Source organism: Lepisosteus oculatus, chromosome 10 (genome assembly GCF_040954835.1).
Source record: "Lepisosteus oculatus isolate fLepOcu1 chromosome 10, fLepOcu1.hap2, whole genome shotgun sequence".
NCBI classification, from domain to species: Eukaryota; Metazoa; Chordata; class Actinopteri; order Semionotiformes; family Lepisosteidae; genus Lepisosteus; species Lepisosteus oculatus.
Window position 1 is genome coordinate 18,042,868 of NC_090705.1, and position 25,314 is coordinate 18,068,181.

At 35.9% G+C, this 25,314-nt stretch overlaps 1 long non-coding RNA gene across 2 annotated transcripts in view; it reads left to right on the plus strand.

Moving 5' to 3' along the window:
- Positions 1 to 1,151: 1,151 nt before the first annotated feature.
- Positions 1,152 to 25,314, plus strand: part of LOC107078649 (uncharacterized) — a 45,917-nt gene continuing 21,754 nt past the window's right edge. For both annotated transcript variants that reach the window (XR_011190682.1, XR_001479601.2), the window contains exons 1-2: positions 1,152 to 1,585; positions 24,454 to 24,537. This is a non-coding gene — a long non-coding RNA (uncharacterized lncRNA). The remainder of the gene's footprint in view (positions 1,586 to 24,453; positions 24,538 to 25,314) is intronic.

Below are 25,314 nucleotides of genomic sequence, written 5' to 3' on the forward strand. Positions count from 1 at the left end.
AGAACAAATTAAACCAACATACCACCCAACAATCGTGACTGATATTCAGCAAATACATTTTATAGTACTTGAAATGGTATATCAATTTATTTATTTTCAATTGATAAATGTATATCCTTCAGCTGTATTGTGCCAAGCGAGACAATTTCTGTGACAGGAAGGTCGTCCTACGAACAAACTTTTTTTTTCACTCATCCCTTCGGGTTGCAGTTATGTCCAAAAGGCTGTTATTAGGTGGTATTAATAGATGCAGCTCTGGGAAGACAAAATCAGCTATTGATAATTGCAAGAAGTATACAGCAGCTACTGTATCGATCGGCTTGTCCCTTATTCCCCTGGTATATAGAGATAAGAAGACACACTCTTTAGTGCAATATAATTTCGTTTGACCTATCTGCTTGCTACAGACTTATGATGAATAGCCAGAGTGGCTGAAGTCCTTTATCACGAAACTTACCCCTTGATATAATATTGATTCTTTATAACTAGCTCGGCACACAAAAATCAAACTGTCCACTTGGCCATCATCATCATCAATATCATCACAAAGGCGCTGAAATAAAGATCTGGTGGTGCTCCAGAGTGCTTGTTTTACAATCTCCACCCTAATCTTTATTTTGCTGATGATGAAGAGAAAAGCCCTTCTATTTAAACCAATACATACAGTAGCCTGCATTTCTCAAAATACGCAATTCATCTGCTCAAGGCAAAATGAAACGTTTATCAAAATATTGATCAGTTCCGAAAATCTATTAGGAACGAGAACAGTAGGTAGAAAAGCGATGAATTGGTTTATTTTCTCAGCCCCCGCTCTGTAGTAAAAAAAACCCATGAACTGCTTTTCAAACTTTTAAAAAAATATTATTACATACTGTGTTCTCACCTTCTTTATCTTAAAAGTTTCTTAAAATATCTAAAATCTGAAAATACTCGCTCAAATAATTGAGATATATCCGAGTTCATCGTTCAGATACTGTATATATACACACATAAATGAAAATCTTATTGCCCTTGATTTCTGAGGATCTCTTTAATTTTCAAATATCTTTAAACACTTAAATGCACCAGTAACGTTTTCCTAAGGATTGCCTACGACGAGAAAAAAAAAACTAAAAATCTCTGCTACGCAGAACTAGAATGAAGTATTTACAGTAGGATGTTGCAAAGGTGGTCGAAAGAAACTGAATCCCTTTGGAGCAATCATGAATAGGAAAGGTTTATTTCCAGTGTGCACGCTATGTTGATCATATTTAATGGCTAGTTAACTTTACAATAATCTGGGAGGTAATTTAAAGGAACGGTTTCTGAGCCTTCGATATTAAAGGGAACATCCGCAGAGTGAGGGGAGCGAGGAAAGAAAACAGAATACGAAATTACAACACCGTCCGCCCTTCAACCCCGGTTTGGTTTTGCTTGTTTGTGTTTACGTAGCCCTTACTCCTTGCGATGCAGAAGTAACGTTTAAAACAAACAGAACACTTTTTAAAACTTCATCTGGTTCCGTTTTTTGATACCACCAGCTTTTACATTAAATCGTGAAGATTCGTTGGAGGCCAAGGAGAAGATCCTTTAACGGGACGCTAAGGTAGAGTGATGCTAATTTAACCTTATGACAGAGAATGAAATCTTGTGGTGTTTAGCTGTAGTGTGGATGAGGTGGTCTGCTATCACATCGCCGTCGTACGTGAAAGCGTTAATAAGATTTAATTTAGCCTTTCGGCGTACCGAGTAGTCTGTACCTCAGGTACATATTACAGTGTTAAGCATACATCTTACAGACCAAGCGGAACCACGTGGTATAATGTATTCTTTTCATTCATAGAGTAAACCGAGACTTGTTTTCTACAAATAGACCGTTTTTAATAATAATAATAATAATAATAATAATAATAATAATAATAATAATAATAATAATAATAAACTTTAGTTTGCTGTACTGTTTATACATATAACTATACGTAACATATACATATTTAAAAATAATTAGTTTTAAAAATAAACAAAAAGATAACAATAAAACCTTAGAACACACAATCCAGATACATTTTAAAATCTCCTACCTATAAAAGAAACAAGTCGCCTGTAACTGTATAGAGTTTGGATAAGAGTTTTTTTTTTAATGCGCTCAAAGTTTCTGGCTTGTAAATTGCAGACTCGGTACCGTAAATTCTGCTAATATGCAGACATACAGCGTATTTAACGCATTACAGGAGCAACTTCACTTTATTTGTTAGAACTGTGCGAGTTGCACCAGTTCACCAGATGATGACGTAAGTTCAGTAAATTGTGAAGCTCTCCGACTGTGGTGGACCTCACTACTAACTACAGTACAGTATCCACACTGTGACACAGTGGTGTATTTCTGTTGAGAGCTGCAACCATATTCCCTCAAGATACGACGTTGTACGGGAAGAAATATAACGAATCCAGCATACACGACAAATTGGGAACTGACAGGAAAAATGATAGACGTAGTGTGTGTGTGTGTGTGGCAGAATGGGTGATTTGCCATGTTATATACTGTATTTACTCCCACAATGTTTTTTTCCCCATTAGGTACTAATGTATTACCCTTATATATTAAATAAAAAATGCTGGGCATAAAGAGCAAAGGTCGACTCCTACTTTTAATCTTTTGTGCACATACTGTAAACCTTAAATCACAAAGAGTTCTTTCAGAATCTCTCTCCACCATCACGGTAAGAGGTATAACTCTAAATCTGACACTGAAATTATACATAGCCAAGTGGGATGAAGGGCACACTGTGTTTTTGTACAATTTGCAACCTTGTATTACGTCTCAACACCTTTTAAAATTGCACACTGGCTCTGATTTTGCCATGACAGAGTTCTTTGGATGGTGGAAACATCAGTGGAATTTAAAATGTGTTAATTGTTGATGCCCCTTGGACCTGTCCCATATGTTCTTACAGGATTGGTCTCTAAGCCCCAAGGCACCTGTGGAAGAAGTTGAATACCTTTTGTGTGACTGTAAAGCAGTTAATTTGTAGAGATATCACAGGAAGCACAGTGTTCATGCTATTTATATAGGAACATGAAAAATGAATCATTCAAGTCCAGTGTGTTTTCTCGCTTGATTCCTTCTGCTAATTGATCAGAGAGATTCTAGATTCCAGAGTATTCTTCAACTTCCTGTCTGGGGAGTTTGTTCCATATTGCCCACAACTCATCGTGTAAGGTTGTGCCTTCTGTTGTGCATTCTCTTTTGACCATTCAAACAAGGTCTAGATGAAACAATTGGAACAAATAACTTTCAAATACAATTGCAACAGTTGTTTCGATATACCCAGTAAAATAATTTGAAATATACAATGTAAAACATTGTTTTTGGCTAACATTTGTTTGTTTTTTTCTAATGAGAACCAATAAGTTAGTTTTCAGAAGTAAAACAAGAAAGGTAAAAAGTCTTTTTTTTCATGAAATGAAGTTGCCCAATTTAATAGGAACTGTTAACGCCTGCAAAAAATAACAAACTTTGAAGACCGTGGGCAGACAAATTTTTTTATTGAATTATTTGCTCTTCTGTACTCTAAATAAAAACATCTGTGATTGTGTCTTCCAAACCTGCATAGAAAGGACGTGCTTGTTGATAAAAAGTTGCACTGTAGTCACCTGTTTGGTTTTATGCTAGAAGCTTACAGTAAAGCAGCAGATTCATGTAACAGGTGGATGGTTGGCACAGTACTCTCTGATCACACAGCTAGTCTACAGAGGAGCTTCGCATGTGCTGAACTTGCATGTGCTGACTTACAAGCAACCCAACTCTGGCAGCCTCAAACAAATGTGTCTCGCAACTTGGGGAACATTAGACACAGCTACTGACAAAGCTGGAGCCAAGATTCTCTGAACAAGAGACGTAGCCTTTACTTGTTGAATCTCTCATTGATTCTGGAGAAGGTTCATTTAAGAAATTTGCTTCCTAAAGTAAAGGAGAAAGTACAACCAGAAACTCGGAAAAATGCCCTTCACCTTTTACACTAACGTCAGCAAGTCCACAAAGTGACATCACTCAAAAACTACTGTTAAACGCCTGACACCGTTTTTAAAAACAGAACATTCAGCACAGAAAGATATTAGCACTTTTAGCGGAGGAGCTGCCTTATGTCACATCTGTTGAAAAATAAAGTGGAAGTGTCAGATCCAAACACCTAAGACAGAGAGGATATTGTATGGGGGGACTGCTGTCAGATGTATTTGTATGCAGTTCAGAATGTATGAATCTCTGAATTCATCTTGTTCAAACAAGAGCCCATTTTATCAAAGACAGAGCCCAGAACTACCATCTGCGTCTGAAAAACACAAGCAAAGCCCAGATTTTAGATTGGATTCCTTAAAATAAAAAAAAGGTTAAAGATATGTCAAATGTCTGAACTCACATCTTTCTTTAAGAATTATGCGCAGTAGCCAAATCTGAATGCTGTTTATATCTGAGGAGACAGCCTTGTTACTAGTGTAAAGGAGCATTGTCTGGATGAGATTAACAATCCTAGTCCGTGGGATTGTGGCCCATTCCTGGTACAAAATCTTTGTGAGGGAGTTCTCGGAAGTGGGTTAGCTGGGAACAATTTCACAGGGATTGGTTGAAATTAGCCCACAGATGGTTAATGGGGCTCATGCCTGGTGACTGGCCAGGCCACAGTAGACTCAGTTGCTTTGAATCTCTTTGGCATGAGTATAGTCTGGACCACTGGACAGTCACAGCTGGAGGTCTGCAAAGCATCTCTTTCTTCAGCCTGGTACAACAAGACACTCCGGACACTCCAAAGGATTTGTTGTTTTGTCCACATAACATGTTAATATTCTGTTGAAACTGTTAGCTCAAATGTCAGGACCTTTTGTGTTTTGCCAATACTGTAAGCGGTTCCAGAATAACCTGATGTTGTTTGAAATCTGAGTGTAAATATTTCTTAAATCTAGTTGAAATAGAGGAATCTGTAGATTAAAACCTTTGAAACCCATATCATAATTAAAACTGAGCACACTGTATCAGAAAATAGAATGTTACGCTAACACATGGAGTGACAAAAGGCGTCAGAAGGAGGGATGGTTGTTTGTCTTAAGACAAAACCTTTATTTGTACAGACTGGAAAAATTAAATTTATAACTAGAGAGCATTTTGACAGTTTAATATTAAGCCAACAAGGAAACACCCTTTGAAGAAACATATTTGTTTCACAAAATTTATAATGCCATAAAGTAAACCAGCTTCATCCATCTGAGGAATTGTTCTGCAAAATGAACAAAAAAATAATCATTTTAATTTTTCTGTTAAACATTACATTCAACGTGTCTTTCTTGATTCCTCAAGGCATTAGTTTCCATCAGATGACAGCATCATATGATAGCATTTGACTGTCACATATATTTTATTTACAATATTTATATATTGTTGTAACCCTTACTAAGAATAAGCAGCTTTCTGATAATGGATATATACAGTATTTAAACAGAGAGATAATCAACCACTTATTGTGAGATTTAGCCACTTTTATTATATGGTAAAAGAAAAAAACATATTTTATTACATTAACTGGTGTTTTAAATGAGCTACTTTCTCATTCATATTTAGTGTTATTATGAAGTCTACCTTTTCTTAAAATGCATCCCAAGTAATGCTCTGCTAACACTTTGAGCATTCCAAATACAACAGCAGGAATGATTATGGAAGCAGATCCACATTTTCTTGTTCAATGTGAGATTTGAAGGTTGTGGAGATTAAGCTAATTATGTGTGTTGTTATCTTTTCACAGTGTAAAAAAAAACCCAGACATATATATTGGCATTCTATGTTAACACAGTTTATTCACTAGATTGCTTTATCAACCACAGGGTCTTCAAGAATCTTAGAAGAGGTGACATAATGAAGAATATTTATTTCATGTAATAAATCAGTTAATATGCCTGTTTCTGGTGCGAGGTGATAATAGTAACTGCAGTGGAAGGGGTATTTGAATGGTGACTCAGAAGATATCTTAGATACACTCAGAAGATATCTTAACTTAGAGGGGGTAGAACTGGCAGATACCTATCAGTTTATTGTTTAGTCAGTTTAGTCTTTAATATTTATGCAACAGGTGTGAGCTTTAAAATCCTCCGTGCAGATGGGAAAGGCAGTATATTGTAATTCAGCCATGAAAAATGTTATGTCTGAGCTTATGTAGCTTCTGCTGAATTCCTTCTTCTTCCACATTGCTGCTCTGGAACTGTGGTCTTGGTTTTGGACCGCTTGTAGCAAGACAAAGTGTGAACAGTGTGTCCCCCTGCACAGACTTCATTGAACGCAATTCATCACCTGTACTGCATCCTGGGCATGACTGTCATTGGATCAGGAACTATCTGACCAGCATCATTCTGATCACAAGTTTCCACTTGATATCTGATGTGCAGTATACAGTATGTGTAGAGCTGTATTTAGAATATTGCTTCATGGGAAGCTGTAGTTTGACAGTTGTGTCTTACAGATTTTTATTTTTTTATTGTGCTATTATTGAACCTCATAAGGATTGCAAAAAACAAAAGGGTTATGAGTTGAACTGACATGAGCTGTGGAGTACAAGTGGAGGTGTCAGCCCTTCCCAGCATTCCCTGCCTTGTCTTCCCTTCACCCCCTGCCTCTTAGTGGTCCCCAGGTCTTACTGTGGGTGCTCTCACTGCAAAGGGGATTTGAATTACATATTAGCTGTAATCTCTTTGTATGCTTATAAGCCCTAAAACTGAATTCAGGTGATTTTATCTGTAGATGCTATTTTTCAGCCTTATTTTGCTTATGGCAATGCAAAAAGAAACACAGTGACTTAATGCACCAAAATACAATCTAATTTTGAGTGCTTATAGATAATGCCTGAATAATTTGCTTCAAAGTGATAATGTCAGAATGTGTTTGCTCGTTATTTTAAGTTTTAAACATATATTTAAGTATTATTTTTCATTGGTGGTGTCTGTGGGGTTAAATCCGTGTAAAAGCCATAATAAGTAATACCCGAGAAGAATAAGTCTGCTAATTCACCTTCCAGGCTATAAATAAAAATTGATCAGAGTAAAATAATCACCTTAATATTTGAACTCTTCATGATTATGTTCTTTGTTACATTTGGCATCCCACCGAAGCAAAGCAGGTGTGAGCCTGGTCAGTACCTGGATGGGAGACCTCCTGGGAAAAACAAAGGTTGCTGCTGGAAGAGGTGTTAGTGGGGCCAGCAGGGGGTGCTCACCCTGTGGTCCACGTGAGTCCTAATGCCCTAGTATAGTGACGGGGACACTATACTGTAAACAGGCGCCATTCTTTGGATGAGCCGTAAAACCGATATCCCGACTCTCTAAAATCCCAGGGCGTTTCTCAAAAAGAATAGGGGTGTAACCTCAGCGTCCTGGACAAATTTTCCATTGGCCCTTACCAATAATGGGCTCCTAATAATCCCCATCTATGAATTGGCTTCATTACTTTGCTCTCCCCCCCTCTGAGAGCTGATGTGTGTGAGCGTTCTGGTGCACTATGGCTGCCATCTCATCATCCAGGTGGATGCTGCACATTGGTGGTGGTGGAAGGGAGTCCCCATTACCTGTAAAGCACTTTAAGTGGAGTGTCTAGAAAAGCGCTATATATATAAAAGTGTAAGCAATTAATTTGTATCCTGCTACTGTGACATGGTGCATATTGTAATTAGAGGACTTTTTAATTAATTCATTATGAAACTTTCACCAGAAGCCAAAGGAATCCTGCACCTAACATATTTTCTTATTGAAGTACATGATTTCATCACATCTTAATATGTCAAGAGGTGGCATTTGCCCAGTAATGAAGCGAGGGTCTTGGAATGGATTTGTTTATTTTCATGGAAATCAAAACTGGGATCTTTTTTTCCTGTGTTTTGCTAACAAACAGATCTCCAGCTACAAGTGATTACATTAAAAGGCGGTTTTGTTAAAAAAACAACGATGGAGCTGCAGTTGTAACCTCAGCCATGTATGTAAAAAAAATGTAAAGCCAGGAATTAGCAAATATACTGTACATTTTTCCTTCTTCCAAGTTGTCTTTTATTTCCCCAAAGCTTGACATGCTCTCAGGATGTATCTTTGGGAGAGCCGATTGCATATGAAATGATGCTGGGAGGCCCCACTGGCAGGAAATTAGGAACGACACTTCCAAGATAAAGGGAGTGCAGCCACCGAAACAGTCTCTGCTCAAGATTTAGAGTGATAGCTGCACCACACGGATTGTTTATCCACGCTGCCAGATCAAGTACTGTGAGCCAAGACTGGTGAAATAATTTATCTGAAAAAACACGGTTTAGTACAGTGAGAAAAGACTAGAATGCCAGAGCCCTGACAGCGAGACAAGATAGGTATGAATAAAAGAATCAGATCTGTTTTGTGATGCAGACAAAGAAATAGTCATACTGAACATGACTGCAGAGCACAGAAATAGTGCTCTGACTGAAGAAACTGAAAGTACAGTTTTGTAAGTGGATTACTTGTGTAGGTGTCATCAGTGTTTGAAAAACACACACACACACAAAGCCAATGTGAAAAATATAAAATCAAATTCTAAAATGTTAAAAACATTTCTGAGTCTGCGGCAGTATCACTGTCAGTCCTGAATTTTTCAATAATTATTTCAGCTGTGCATTGTATTCAATGGGATTATTATGCATTATTATTAATCATAAACATCGAGAATTTTTCCACACACATTTTATATTTATTGGAATTTTAAACTGGATTTTTATCTTTAGTCTTATTGTTTCTAGATTTTCAGATGTTTTTTGAACTTTTTTATGCTCGTTACAAAAAAGATAGTAAGACATCCTGTGGCTTTTATTTTATACAATTTCAGGGAATGTTTGTAGTGTATTTTGCTATTCTGCGCTTCTTTTTAATTGATCAAAATTACAAAACCTCTTATTTCACTGTTCATACCTTTATAGGTAAATAAATAAGATAAAAGTAATTCATTTGCATAAGACATTTGCTAAACACCTAAGATCTAACACATGTAAAAGAAAATTGCTTTGTTAGAAAAATATTCAATTAGAAGCAAGTACATTGCAACCATTGTTAACAGGCATGTAAAATGTTTAGATTTTCTTAAGTTCATGTATTCTCCTTTCATTTACAGACTTTCTTTGTAGCTTAGCCAGGTTGTTGTTTGCCCAGAGTATATCCAAACTGTTGGGTTTCATGATAGCTCAGGACAAGATTGTTTGTTAGGTTCAGGAAAAGCTTGTTTGATTTTTACTTCAGCAGTTTGATCCTTTACCTCCTTAGATATACAATGTCTTGTCATAGCAGTATCCGAAGAATCACCCATCATTAGGTATCAGTTCTGTGAGTCGGTGCATTTTGCTGTATTTAGGTTCTGGGAAAAGGCTTTCATCTACTCTATAAACTTCAAACTCATACCCTCTTTTTTGTGTTTACATCTGAATCCAGTTTTGGAAATGCTTCCAAGACTGAATTCATTGGACTGTATATGATTTCAAAGCTAGCCTTTGTCCATTTCAATCAATGATTTGTGTTTTTTATTTTTATTTTATTTTTTATGTCATTTAGTGCAGTACAGTTATCCACTGTTCTCTGGATACTGCTCAAATTATCTGCCAAGATCCTAGTTGCTGTTGAGGGTCAGTCACCTTAGCATAACCTACTGTGACATCTAATGAATGTTATTGTGCTGTTCACAGAATCTCTTTGTTTAAAAGTAGTCACTGTTTACCTTAAAAAATGCTGGATTAATCAGTGATTTGTGTCAACAATGATGAAGTGAGCAAAAATGTTGTCTTCCACTAGACAAAAATGTTTTAGAAAGATCATCAGTAGTATACCATTTTTTATATAAATATTCGATTTCTCAGAAATGAATAAGAGAAGTCCAGTCACACATAAAATAAGAGTGAAAAAACAGAAATTAATGTGAAAAGGCTAAAATAGGAGAAAATTCTTCTGGGGTTCTTTGGAATGCAGCTGGTAGTAGATTAAGAACTGAGGTTTAACCAGGGAGCTTGGTCAGTGCGGTAAGACTATTTGACCACTTCAGAACCATGAGCAGAAAGGACTAAAACCCCAGTGATGAGACTTAATCTCATTAGAATTCCTTGTCAGGGCTGACCTTGGGAACATACTCGCTACAACAAGTGACATTGCTCGCTGGAACCAGACTGCTCAGGGACCTGTTCATTCAGTGTGATAGCAATACCAAACCAGATCGGGCAATAGCCACTTTGCCTTCTCAGATAGTTCTAACACTCTCAACTGTAGTAGTGGCAAAAATGAAATAATATAACGACATAAAAACAAATAATATTGATTGAATTAAGAAAGAATAAGAGAGCAAAAATCACTGCTATATGAAGGCAAGAATGAAGAACAGCACAGAAAGCATGCTTTTACAATAAAATCTACATTATTTAAAACCTTTGCTCTGATCTTGCAATGAGAACACATTCATTATGTTTACATACTTGTATAAACATGCAGATAGAGAAAGTCCTTTTTGAAAGGATAAGAGAGAGAGAATCTCTGTTGTATTATTACATTTAAATATAATTATCAAACTTAATCTCTTTACAATCTAAACTCTACACCCACATTTACTGTATGCAAACACTGATAGTGTATTTAATAACTTGACCTCGTTCTTATTTTGATATGGGACACCCTATTGTATACACATTCATTAAACTGCTCATCATTTTGCTAAATTCAGCCTTTTCCCTGCATCTTTATGGCTGATATAGCTGAGCTTATCAACACCTTATGTGGGGAAACACAAAAGTTAGTTTATTGCTTTGCTATTTTCTAAAGTGGAGGTGACCAGAAATATGTAATTATTATCCATCCTTCATATTTATCTGAACTTTGCCTTTTCCATAAAACAGGGCAATATAATTTGCACAAAAGGACACCTTTAAAACAGTGCGTTACAGGCACAGATAACCTTGGCTGGGCACTTTAAATAGTTAAGTTTTGAATTCAAAGTAGCAGGTATGAACTACAGCACAAAATAATGTGTACACAGTATTTAGAAATACAGGGTGATGACAAGAATTTAAATAAATATTTGTAACCTGTCAGCAGACAATGCATGTTTTATTGAGCAATAATAATCTGTAAATGCCAACTCGAGTGAAAGATGTAGTGCATGGTATTTTCAAAACACTTCAAATCTACCAAAGCATTAGTAATACTACTTTCCTATAGTGGGGGCAATTGAATACCATGTTAAATCAGAATTGTTTCCAGTTGTAATCTTCAATATTGCATGCAGTGAAGGCCAGATCTCTCCTTGTCACCAAGGATGGCACCATCACAGCTGTTAGATCCTGAGATGAAATCCACCATCCAGTAGTGTGACATTGTGTTTGTGTCCACATTTTGTTTGACAGTGACCACCCATGTTGACTAAGGATTATGAGAGCTTATCTTGCACTGGAGGTGTCTGGGAAGACTGGTGACCAATGAGATCTGATTACTCTGTCCGAATGGATCATAGTCAAAGAGGGCAATACCAAAACACCTGGTGCAATCCAGATGTTTTCAGGAGATCTTGGTTGGATTTGTCCAAGACATTTTAATAGTAATATACATTACTGTACAACTGCGGGGTAATGGGATATGCAGGCTCTGTCAAAGTATCACTGTGTCACTACATAGAAGACAGTAATAATAATTGCTAATGCACTACTGGGATTCAAATTGTACTGAATTTTGTATGTTCAAAATACGTCCATGGCATTCATGGAGGCTTCACATCCAGTAGGAAAAAAAATACTTTCTTTTCGAAGGATTTCCTCTTAAATGAAACATTAACACAAGCATCAATTAAATCAATAACATTTATATTATGGCATAAAATAATTTGCACAGGATTGTTGAAAATTCAAATCTACATTAAAAGTGGCCTGTGACTAACCCTCATTTACTGACTATGCTCTTGTGTTAGTACTTTCTGCCTGTCAAGCAACACTGAAGTTCCTTAGAGCTGGGCAACATCCTAGCAATTCATTAATGCCATGTTCACTGATTTTTTACGTTATTTTTATTTGGACCCCTAGCATCTTGACCGGATGCGACTGTAAGTCACTTTAGATAAAAGTGCCTGCCAAATGAATACATGTAAATGTAAAATCTAACCTGTGTAATGTACCCAAATGAAGCCTCTTTTTTATTTATGAGGGTCTAGCACCAGAATTAGTTCCTGTTTGCCTTCTCAGTGTTTGGACTGATCCCAAAGTACAGATTTAACACTAGTTTCAGCAAAAGGTAATTGTTACATAGTACTTTCTGATTGCAAGGAACCTTCAAAAAGAACTGCCTCGACCCCTCTATAACAGACAGCCTGATTACGAATCATGTTATTGATGTGATGAATGTAAGATGTTTGCTAATAACTGCTCTCATACCATCTGTTAATCTTTGTTGTGATTAAGGAGGTAATCCTAATACCTATTATTCCTAATGACATGGCCAGGATCTTTTGCTTATACAAGCTTAACGTATTAGCCTTCAGAGGCAGCTGAGATGAAGCACTGGAAGATATCAGCAATCTTGGCTACAATTGAGAAATTGGCCCGTCCTCCACACAACAAAAGTGATACAAAAGAATTACACCTTCACTAAAGTCTATTTCCTCGTATAATCACACAAAATGATTTTTCTTAAATATGATAATAAATCACAGCAAAAATCAATGTGGCAGAGCCCAACTGCTATGGCCTGATAACGCATCAATCAATATTTAGTATTTAGATTTTAATTAATATGTGGCAGAGTGGGAACCCTTTAAGAGAGAAATATTATCTGAGATAAAAAATCCTGCACTGTTAGCATGCAAAAGTTGTTTCTCATATCTGTCATTGATCAGTCAGCCGTCGCTGTGATTAAAAACCCAAGGAAATTTCAGAGGGGAGCAGAAGTGGCCTGAGTCGATGTGTGTGTCTGTGCTCGCGTGTGTGTCTCCAGCATTTCTGTCGGCTCTGTCCCTTGAATGGGATCTTGAGTAAAACGAGAAACTGGAGGAGCCATTCAGCGTCTGCACACTAATGTCCATATGACTGTCTCATGATTTCTTTGTCACCTGAAACACGAGAAACAGGGATTGTGTTTCCAGTGTGTAAATGAAGTTTTCAACTTCTGTGAAATGCAGAGGTTTCAAGACTCATATTTGGCAATAAAACCAAACAAAACTACACTGGGTTTTTTGGGTTTTCCAAATTAGAATACACTGTTTGTGAAAATATATTTAATTATGTAAGATTATTGAATAATCAATCATCATATTTCCATATTTCAACTGTTTGCTAATCTTTACATTCGTTTTTTTCATACATGTATCCTTTTATTAAGGTTTGATTTAATTAGAATGTCATTTAACCTTAACAATGTCTTGAGACAGAAGCATTGCAAAGAATAGCAAGTACAATGATTTTTTCAATGAGAACATTCATTGGATGTTTACCTATGTGACACGTTCATAACAGATATGTAGTTTTCAAAGTACTATTTAACAGTAAGGAAGGAAATGAATTAGGCAGCTGATATTCCTTTATAATATAAAACCTGTTAAAAAGAGTTTATTAGGAAAGCATATGGTTATTTCATCCAAAGAATGCATCACATACTGTTTACAGTAGGTGCATAATCTTTTCTTAAGGTTTTAACTGTTAAACCACTACTTAAACATGTGAGTACCAACTGTTATACAGTTGAGTTGCCAAGAGTGACATTTGCTATTGCAATCCTTTTGCTTAATAAAGAGATTAAAATAGATATATATAGAACGGCATTTTGTGTTGTCAAATGGGAGGGGAGAAAGATACATTAAGCTGTTCGGTATGGATACACTTGTTTAGAAGAGACCTTGTTTAGATTTCTAGATAATTTCTGAATTAATTATTGTCGAAAGAAAAGATGTGTAGCATGATACTCCTTAAGGTTTTTTCATGCTATATTATATATTATGCTGGTAATTTAAAAATAATTTGGTAAATATTTGCCAACTTTCCTTTTGAAAAAATCTGTTACATTATTGTAAAATAAATTACACATATTCATAATTTCCTTAAAAAAGTACAAGTACAAATTAAAATAACTATTCTTTCATTAGTTGTACCTGTAATTGTCAGATCAGTTGTATTTTGGGGTGCTTTTAGCCTCCTGACCCAAAAGGTCTGCTTTGTTTCTTACAAATTAATGTAATTATTATTTTTTTAAGTCAGCCTACTATTTAGCTGGAAATATTTTCAACATTGTATTATTTAGCTAATGGTCTGCAAATAGCATTGAAATATTATTTTCCTTGTTATAAAAGTTAAATATAGTCAAATATTTATAAGCACATCAAAATGAAAGATGAAGAAAAAACATGAGAAAAATATGCTAACTGTTCAACACAATAAAAAAATGACTGACTTACAAAGATATGGGATATACAATATGCATCTAACTGAGCTGTCATCATCATACAGAAGGCTATTGATTTGCAATTAAAATATTATCGATTACATATACTATAACATCCCTGGGAATTCTTGCGTAATCAATTCAAACCATTTAAGTCAAAAATATGAAGTGATTTTTTTTAAACTTAGCTTTATCGTCATACTCGCTGTGTGTGCTAGATAGTGAGACCACGGGTGAAAAATCAATTGCTGGTTTTGTGTATTAGTAACACAGTAACACCAAAGCCATCATCGCTCTCAAAGAAAACTGAAGCTGATCTGTGAAGCAGGACGATAACAGGGCACTCTGGGTTACTCCAGTTTTAAGCGTCTCAAGATTGTCTGCCTGCCGTCTGACCTTTTGTAGGTCAGCTGGTTATTAGGTCATGGCTGGCTCAAAGTGTAGCCACACGTAGCAAACTCTGAGGTATCTTCAATAAATAGGGTGGTACATGATCCCCTGCAAAAATGATCAGCAGTTGAACTAGCCTGCATAATTATTCAAGAGATGGAGCTTTTGTTTACAGCAGAGAATGTCACTGCATTAGTGGAAGAATTTAATTCAGTGTTTTATTTCAGGTGCAGTGTTGTCTCTTTATATACAGTAGGTCTAAATATAAGGAGTAGAAGATTGTGATGAAGATTGTTGCAGATTGTATGCTGTCAGTTGTGAATATATATATTCATGTGAAAACCATGGTAGTAATTTGTGATTAACATGATTATGTTCACTAAGTATTTATAATTAATGTTATTTTACCATTCCATTTTTTATAGTCTACTATGTCCAAGTCCTACAGTGATTGTCCTTGATAAACCACTGATCTGTAACACTAATAGTGTCCTATGAATTTGTAGCACAGATGATGGTACTGTATATAATAATTTAGAGAGGATAACCGCCTTGGTATATATGAGCTACAAAGGGAAACGCAGAGGTTAAATTTATGCTAAAAAGTAAAAAGAAAGAAAAACAAAGCTTCACATGTGAGGAAAGCTGAAACATTTCAACATACTTTTTTGCATTAAATTAACCTCTACTTGTACCTTAATTTAGCATGGGTTCATATAATTGTTTAGAGAATACCATGATAATCACCTACCCTTGAACCTCTTCAACAGTGAGCGTGCTGACACCACATGGTATTTCAGAAAGCATTTATATGTAATGCAAAAAGCAAACAGTTTGTTTAAAAACTGAATGGCTGAATTTGTTTTAAAATTGGAAATTCATATGCTTTTCTACAGTAAACTTATTAATATTCAGAAGTTTGAAGTATACAATGATTCTGTCAGTTTAAAATATCTACAGTATTTGTACATAAACTGGTTGAAACCCATGTAGTTTGTATGGAAATACAAATAGTGTGCTTCTATAAATAAATTAATATTTTACCAACACAACTTAATAAAAATAAATGTCTAAATTACACGACACTAATAGGAGTACAAATGTTGGCCCACAACAACAATAAAACCTATAAACAGTTTTAAATCTAAAAACGTATAACTAAAACATCAGTTCACATTTGCTGGCTTGATGCCTTTCTGTTTCACAAAAATATCTGCTTTTGTAATTCAAATTGACAGAGGTGCAATAAAATGGAATGCATAATTTGTTTTTTCTATATGATAATGTACTGTTGTTCTATTGCTAATATTTAATTTCTTCCCTAGAACTGGATTGTCCTGTTTCATCACCAATTCTTTTAAAACATTGCTGGCAGAAAAGTGTCTATAGGAAAATAATTTTTACTCTTAATGATCAATTAACAATGGAGATTTCAATGCTATTTTTTGGAGAAGTATTCACAAGATGCCAGGTTTTTTCCATACTTACAGTATAAAAACAAACATAACATGGTTTTCAAAGCAATTGTGAATTTCTAAAGCTTACATTTCAAATTGTTCTCATTCTATATATTATTTCTACCATTTGGTGCAGTGGTGAGCATTACTGCCTCACATTGCTGGGGTCCTGGGTTCCCTTCCAGTCCTGAAGTGCTATCTGTGTGGAGTACTCGCATGGGTGTTCGCATGGGTTACCTCTGGAAGCTAAGGTTTCCTGCAACAGTCCAAAACTGTCCACAGTCCAAAAACATACTGGTAAGATAATTGGAAAATTGGCCATAGCTGTGACTGGAGGCTTGACTGGGTCTGTGTGCCTGCCCTGCCATGGACTGGCATCTCATCCAGGGTGTACCCTGACTTGCACCTGCTGGTTGCCAGGTAGGACAGATGAATTGGAAGAAGGAATTAGAAAATGGATGAATGCATGCATTTCCACTATTAGCAAATTCTCATTAAAAACAAGTATTTCACTACATATACTGTATAAAGATAATTAATCTATGTGGGTATCAAGGGGCCTTCTGTTAGAAGGTATCTATATTTTTAAGAAGGATGTGTCTCTTTTCTCTTCCTTTCAGCATGGAATCAACCTTTACTTGCTCCTTGGCAGTCTACGCATGCTGATGCAGCTACTATTTTTACTTTATTATCTGTTGCCTATCCAGTTAATACTGCATATTCATCTTAACTGTGTTTATGCCACCAAGCTTTAGTTTTACATTAAGTAAGCATCATCAATAGTGATTATGTATTTCTCCAAAGATGTATTGCTTTACAAAACACGTCCTGTGGGTGATTTAGTAATCATCATAAGTATTACAGACATAATTTTGTGTTGAAAGAAAAGTTCCTTATTGGATTAGTCTTTTCCCACAATATGTCTCATTCTGTTCAATATGTGAAAACTCCTGGCCAAAAAGTGATGAAATCTAGCAGGCATTATGAACATGGCAGTCTCTGGTATCACACTAGATGTAGGCCCTCTCTCATCAGAGGAAAATATTTATTTGCTGCCAGGCTACAACTGGTGGCAACTGAGGTGTGGGTATGGTGCTTACAGCAAACAGTAGTCTTATTTTACACCCCAACCAGAGTGAAATGAAACTAAATAAAGTTCACACTCTCACACTGTTTTTTCTATAACACATACAGTATGTACAAGAAAACACAAGACTATACGATATGTATATCTAAGAGCTGAGGAACATTCAACAGTAAGTAAAAGATGTTAATGGACTTATTTGAATAAAGTGTTGATGTCTAAAGGCATTAGACCATGTGGTTTGTCCACAAATTCAGCCTTTGCTGGTTTATGACCAGACTCCAGGTCTCCAGCTTCTGGGCTTAGGCAGCTCCTAGGGGGCTGTGTACACCTGACTGAGCTCCATTGAGCTGGAGCAGGTGGAAGTCAGCAGAGGAATCCTGGGTCAGCTGCATGAGAGAATGTGATTGTTAGTGGAAGCCGTGAAAGTCCTCTGTCTAACATCATAGCACTTGCACTGGTGCTCTAGGCTTGGAGTGCAAGAAATGAAGCGCCGCAAGAAATGCCTGGCAAAATCTTACCCTTTGAAGACGAGCAACTGCAGGCCTGGCAGGTGGGACTCTAGTGAGCTAAATTGAATGAATGGTCATATTTTGTATATGTTTGTATATAGGCTTTAGAGTATGTCTTCTTTTATGTATGTTACAGTTTAAAATAGAAATTCTGAAAAAGAAATGTTTTCCTTTTTTTAACTAGGGTAATTACATAATAAATCTGAAAAATGTGAATCATTAAGCTTTATGAGCATTAAGCAGAAGGAGTATATTTCATTTGAATAGCTGATGAGACTTTCTTTAGTTTTCTTTAGTATCCATGAATAATCTGGAAAATTTGGATACTGGGCAATAAATTGAACAGAAATCTTCTACTAAGGATATTTAATTTTAATATTTACAATTTTTAATTTTGAATATTTGTCCTTTGCACTATTTATATTTTGGAATATTGTAATATGTAAAAATTTGTAATATTTGTCTGACAGACATCTGTTCAAATTACTGCTAAGCGTCTCAGGAGAATAATATCCACAAACCATGGCATGAGTAGTTGTACATTATTCCATTTAAAGTATATTACTAAGATTAGTGTAAATGTCCTGCTAACTGAAGACGAAAGAATTCAGATAAAACTCCCTTTCCCAGGGGGTCTCAATAGAAGCACTGCAAAGCAGATGAAATGCACCAGATGTGTAGACTGCTGTACAAAGATGGACAACCAAACTCCTCAACAGCTTTCACAAAGACTGGAATGCAGCACCTCTCTGTATAAAAAAATCTCTGGAGTTCCCAAGTGGGCCTGACTTCAACATTTCAGACTACTCTTCAAAGATGACTCCATGAAAGTGGCTTTAAGGGATATACAACAGAGGGGTAAAAAGCTTGTTTTGTTGGAGATAAACTTCAAAAATATGTTAACATTTGTCAAAGGAGCATAACACGTGGACTGCTGATGACTGAACAAAGGTGCTTTTGGTTAGATACAAGCAATTTATAGGGTCAGGGAACACGACCTCCATATTGAACGGGTTTTCCTAACTATCATATTTGGCGAGTGGAAGTATCAGATCCTTCTTCAATTCAGTGTTTGTGTGCGAGTTGTTTGAATTCTGAAACCCACACAAACATATTAGAAAAGCTGTCTGCAGCCGTGCTTTTGATAATTGCTTCTAAATTCCAAGAAGGTCTACTTTAATGCTCAGTGTAATGCTGGATATAACATGCTAGCAGGGGGTGGTTTCCACAAAATAAATATCTCTCGGCAATCTGAAGGCATAATATTAGCCTACAATATAGTACTACAACTCTTTGAAGGAAGAACAACAGGGAAACAAGAAAGCAGGAACATGCGAAAAATTGTACCTTTCATTAGCCAAACTGAAAATATCCGCATAACTAGATTTGCTCCTTTTCAGTGTGTGTTCTTTAGAAAAGCACAAATTGCAGAGACAAAGCACATTCCCTATTAAAGTTTACTGTTTCAAGTTAGCTTCGACAACATTTAATTCAGTTTTCAGTTGGGCCATGGGGCAGCAAACGTATGAATATATATATATAAGGTGTTAACCTTTGATTACTTAGTTATTTTTTCTCTTTATTAAATGCCTTTATTCCTTAAGCTGTCACAGTGTTGAATGACTCTATTTGTTACAAATTTGAGGTAGACACTTCTTTGCAGTTTTGATACATGCTTTAACATTAACATAAAAGTGAAATGAATGAACTGAGAAGTTTCAACATATTTAAGTTTTGGGAGTTTGTGTTTGTGGCTTAAATATTAGTTTTTTTTTTGTAAAGAAACTGATTCTAAATTGTTAAGCACACAGAGGTACTCAGTCTAACAGAGTCTCATTAGAATAAAAGGCCAGTGCTTGGTAGTGGTAGTTTGTGCATATCTCCAAAGGAAGCAAGCCTGTATAAAACTGACAGTAAATGGGAAGGGTAATGGCCTTTCCCTTTAATGTTAATGAGTAGACACCAACCAATGGGATATCGCTGCCAAGGCATGGCTACTGAATCTTTATACCCCTACCGCATTAGACAAATCAGGATCCTGAAGCCCTACCTTGGCTCCTTTTCCTGAGGGGAAATAAGTTAACAAGCCCACTTCGTTTGTGACAGGAAATGACGGAGTTACCTCTGTGTGTTTCTGCATGAGTGCACGTACCCAATAGATATAACTGCAAGTGGGCCTTTCTTGGACTGATCATCACTCCCTCTCTTACATCAATGTTTCCCTTTATGCTCTCACTCAGGCACCTTTCAAGTCCTTGTAGATGGTTGGTCTTCACATTTTGTCTGTGACGACTGAGTTTTCGTCAGCTACTCCTTCAGGTATCTTCATTACCTGTCAGTGAAGACATTTTGTCTGCATTGCTCTGGTGTGAAGTCTGTAGATTTCTTACGCATTCCTGGGGGTCCACCGCCTCCCTTAGGATGCCTTTCCATCTTTGTGCCTTCACCTTGAATGAGGGCCAACATCTGAACAAGCCTTGCTCTGTGGAAGGCCTAGGATGCTGAGTCGGGCCCTGTTAAAACTGTGCCTCTCCAGTTGCATTGTGGATGCAGTTTCCATAGCATAAGAAAATGTGGGGTATTGCACCACACAGAAGAAGGATGGTATTTTACTGCACTAGAGGCAAGGCCATACCATAGACCCTTTCTTAGAGCGCAGGTTCTGCTGCCTGCATGTGCATGGGCATTGAATTATTTGGTGGCTGCATCTGTCAGAAATACTGTGAAATCCTGGTCGTGATGCATACAGTAGGTATTCAGGTCCTTGCCAGCACTTTTTCCCAGCCCTACCATGTGATAGCGTTAGCATATTGTCCCATTGGTTGTTGACTGGGATGGGCAGTTTATAGGCACCTGTCAGTTCGCAGAGGTGGAGCTGTGCATGGTCTGTGCCCATGCTTTAATGCCCATTTGGATTACATCAAGGAAAAATGGTGATAGTTCAAAACTTTTCAGAAGATGTGTAAGTTGCAGTAATACCAGCTTCTCCAGTAGGTGCTCTGAAGGATATAATAGTGAGGTATATTGAATAATAATAGAGTTTTTTGAAATAATCAAATGTAAAACAGGGAAAAGAAATTCCTAATTTGATTTTGTTTTACATTCTGGAGTAGGTTCTGTTTCAACATTACATCAAGAGCTCCATAGCTTGAACCGTTCGTTGTCCCATCTTGTCTCTCCCTGCTTGAACATTATTTTCAGGCTCTCGGTTACCTGCCCTCCTGTCTTGTATTGTAAATTGCTCTTGTCATTGAAATGTTAACAGTAGTACCTTTCTGGTCGAGTGCTGCTGTGCCCCTTGTGTGATTTAACATTAACACCACATCAGGGGATCCGGCATTAGAGTGGGAACGAAACAAAATGTGAGCATGTCCCTCCTGCATTAATAGGGAAGGTTATTAAAAACTTCAAGGAAGTGGCTAACTTGGTAATTAAAGGCAACCCTTCATCCCTGTGACTCATTGCAATTAATGATGCACACTGTATGCTAATGGCTGTAGTGTCAATTCGGCCACAGAGAAGTGTACTTTCGCAGCACTGGTGACAAAGAGATTCCGTGTCGAAATGTTGACATGAGGGTAAGCTTTTTTTAAAAAGAAATGATGAAAAATGAAAATAAAAGAAAATGAACACAAACTGAACCTTAACTTCCGTCCCAGCGAAGGCATTTTTGAGAAAACACATAATAAAACCAGGGACTGCTGTTGTAAGACAAAGCCACAGCATTGGAAAGTTAAAATAACCTTATGGATAATATGTAGAAGCCATTTATCAGATCCTCATATACTTTTTCTCTCTGGGAGTTTTCTGTCAACACTCAAGTGATATAAATATAATTCCAAAATTTTATGTATCTCTACTTATTCCTGTGCATGTTAACAACTTAATATATAGCACATAAGTCCACATATTTGTGGATATATACTGTAGTGCAGAACCATTAAGACAAAAAGAAAGAAGTGCAGACACTGTTACAAATACAAAAGAAAATCAAGAAAGGAAGATAGAAAGTGTGCATCATGACAGGCAGTCTGCAGACAGGGTTGTTAGTTTATGTAGGCTGTAGGCTGAGTCGACTGGAAAATTTTGATCACTTTAATTTACTATATCCAGCGTGCCTGCTCTACTCGTCCAGCGCTTTTATCAAGCTCTGTGAGGTGGTATTGATTTTTTTATTTTCTATGTAGGATAAGAAGACAGAGAGTTAGGAGCAAGAGTGAATGAAGAACTTTCCTCAGATTACTGCTATTCTCCAGCTTATTGCATCCTGTCGTTTGTGGTTTCAGATGATGTCCAGTATGTCAGGGCTGCTTCAGGCAATAAACAGGGTGAATAACAATGGAAAAGGCCAGAAAGAAAAAAAAAAGCAGGACTCAAAGGGTAAAAGTAAGAAAGCAACAATAAAATAGGAGAAAAAGAGAAAAAGTATCGAAGGCACATAAAATAAACCAGTGCTGAGTTTTTTAGTTTATTGTACAAGTGTCTTTTCTTGCCTTTTTGGACCGTTTAAATAAAATTAGAACAACACATTTTATTTTAGAAAACACTTTTCACGAAAGATTATTTCAAAGCTCTGTGAAATAAGAAAGAACCAGGGGGAAAAAAATCAAATACAATTTGACATTTGTAATGATTCATATTAACTGTCATGAAAACTATTGGGGAATTGCGTATTTGTATTTTTTTTGCTGAAACAGAAAATCGCTGTAAGGAAAACCTTGCTCTTCCTTTGAACAATTGACTCCACCGAGTTTGAATAGAAACAAAAGACAAAGCAGCTTTCTTTGCAAGTGAGAGCTGTGAAAAGGAAAGGTCCCTCTTAAGGACAGCTGACGTGTTGGGCCTGTTTGCGCCGCTTCTTAATTAGTTAAATCGGGTGATCTGAAATGAAAAGAGATGTCTGAGAACTCAAAATCAATGCAGCAGTCAGATATTAAAATGCATCAATGGTCTCCCAATCAAGTTAAAGTTCATTGCAACCTTGGATAAATCCATATCAGATTCTCAGAACTGGTGCTAGATTTTCATTGATGAATAATAAGTTGGTTTTGTGTTTGCTGAGGACTTGCAGAACAGCATTGATACGGCTGGGCTCATGCCTGTTGACAACACAGTTGGACAACAACCTTAAGCAGACTGATTTTAAGACAGAATTGTAGTTTTTATGCATTGATGTTTCTATTTAACTTACTTACAGCAGAAGCAAGGCGTCTGGTTAACACATTATTTTATACTGCTGCTACAGCACTTTAAAGAGACTTCACATTAAGTGATCTTTAATCTGTTTTTCTCCATTTATAAACTGCGTTATTTGAAAAGAAAATATTGCATGGCACTTAACAAGATCACTATTCCTGAATATTTTAGCACTTTGAGTGCATGACTTCCATTAGAAAATAATTGTTAGGTTAGAGGACTTTGATTTGTGGGACTTTTCTTCTATGTAGGACAGTGTTTGTAACGTTTAGTTTTAAAATTACTACAACTGCTTATTATTTTTCTTAAAATTGGAAGAAAATAAAAACAAGTGTGTGCAAATGCCATATAAACAACATTATGCCCCAAAATAAGAAGCAAAATTAAAATAGCTTTTAACCTTTGTGGTATATGAAACTATTTTTTTGTCATGTCATGTAATAATTCTCCCCTCAGAAGATCTTAGAAAACAGAAAGAAATGAATAGGGGAAGTAATACATTTCTCAACACAGCAAAAGAGCACAGTTTACTGGAATATATTTCAAAATTATCAAAAAGCACCTTCATTTCTTAAGTAATGGCCTTTTTAAGAAAAAGGACTTGAGACTTTTTTTTAAACTATGATGATGTTATGGTTGATAAAATACTTTTTGTTTGTTTTGCAGAAAATTATATAGTTACTTCCAATGAAAGGGAAACAAAAGGTAGAACTAGTGAACTAGTGTTTTACATCTGAGGAAAGAGGAAGCACAAATATATATATTTTTTACTTTTTAGCTGATAGCCTTTTATTTTTAATTTTCCATGGAATTGAACTGGTCGTGTTTTTATTTTTGTTATATATTTTTTAAAGATAAAAATACCAATTTCTCAAAAATAATTTAAGTTGATAGATGCCTGCATTTGTAGTTTTCAGAACACTTACACAATTACACTAATTATTTAAATAAAAAAATAAATAAACGTATACAAACACTACAGAGAAGCAACAAAATAAATATATGTAAAATACATACTACATATACAGTATGAATATTTATGTAGTGTATGTACCTGTATCTTTATTAGCTGAACTGGTATCCAGTAACCTGCTGTTTTAGTTTGAAATAATATTCCTAATTAGCATATATGTGTTTTAACACCATTAACCTATGAAGAGATTTATTTATGGAATAGGTGTATGAATATTTTTAGTCAATAATATTTTTGTCCTTATTTCACTGACAGAATGTACCCTTTAAAATCAATTCTCTGCTTAGAACTATGTTCACTTTAAAATATACTGCAAAAAATAAAATAAACAGGCCACTTTCTTTGTTTTGTTTTTTTAATCAATTTTACATATGTATGACAAGAGTTTAGAAATTAATTTACTAGTAAGATGTCTTTTTTTAGATGAAGCAATGAAGCTGCAGACCAAGAGAGTCCACACCAAGCCTTGAGGAGAAATGAGAAAGTGGACTCCTGTTCTGCAGAGAGGTAACTGACAGTCTGATAAAAGATGTCTTGAATTCTCTAATTAAAACTGAAGACCTCTACAGATTCATTGCAACATGCAATCTTAAAGTAATTCATTTAGCCGAGTGTCTCACGCAAGGTAAGGGCTTTTTTATTTGTTTTGCTTCTACTTTTTTTCTTCCAAAGATGATTTGTTCCTTTTTATTTTAACTCTAAAGCTCTATAAGTGTGAGTCTCCTGAGTTTTTAGAAATGTCGGATTTTGTTTTCTACATTGCCCTTGGAGTGAACTACAAGAAGCTACAATATCTCCCATTTCTAAAGCACTGAAACACTGCTGGGGAATGAATGGGTGGACGCTGAATACAGATTTATACTAGTAGGGAAGTTTTTTATAGTTTATAAAATGTATTCTTGGATGTTGACACGGTCAGACAATTAATGGACACATTTTTCTTTTTAATATGAAGATTGCGGTCTGAGGGACCATGCTATTATTGATAGTAGTTTTAAGAGGTAATATATGACTTTTATGTTACATTTTTAAATATAATCCTTAGCTGTACATCAGCTATAACTGATTGTTTTAGTAACTGTCTTTGCATGTTGCAGCTAATACATTCAAACGACATGTCTACAAATTTCATGATTCAAGAAAAGGAAATGAAACTGCTGAAAGTAAAACTCAAGTAGAAATAAAGGGTTATACTGTACAAATATTCATATAGTGAAGAATTTTGTAATAATTTATAATGTTTTATTCTAAATAATTATATACAACTTAAAAAACACACTTTAT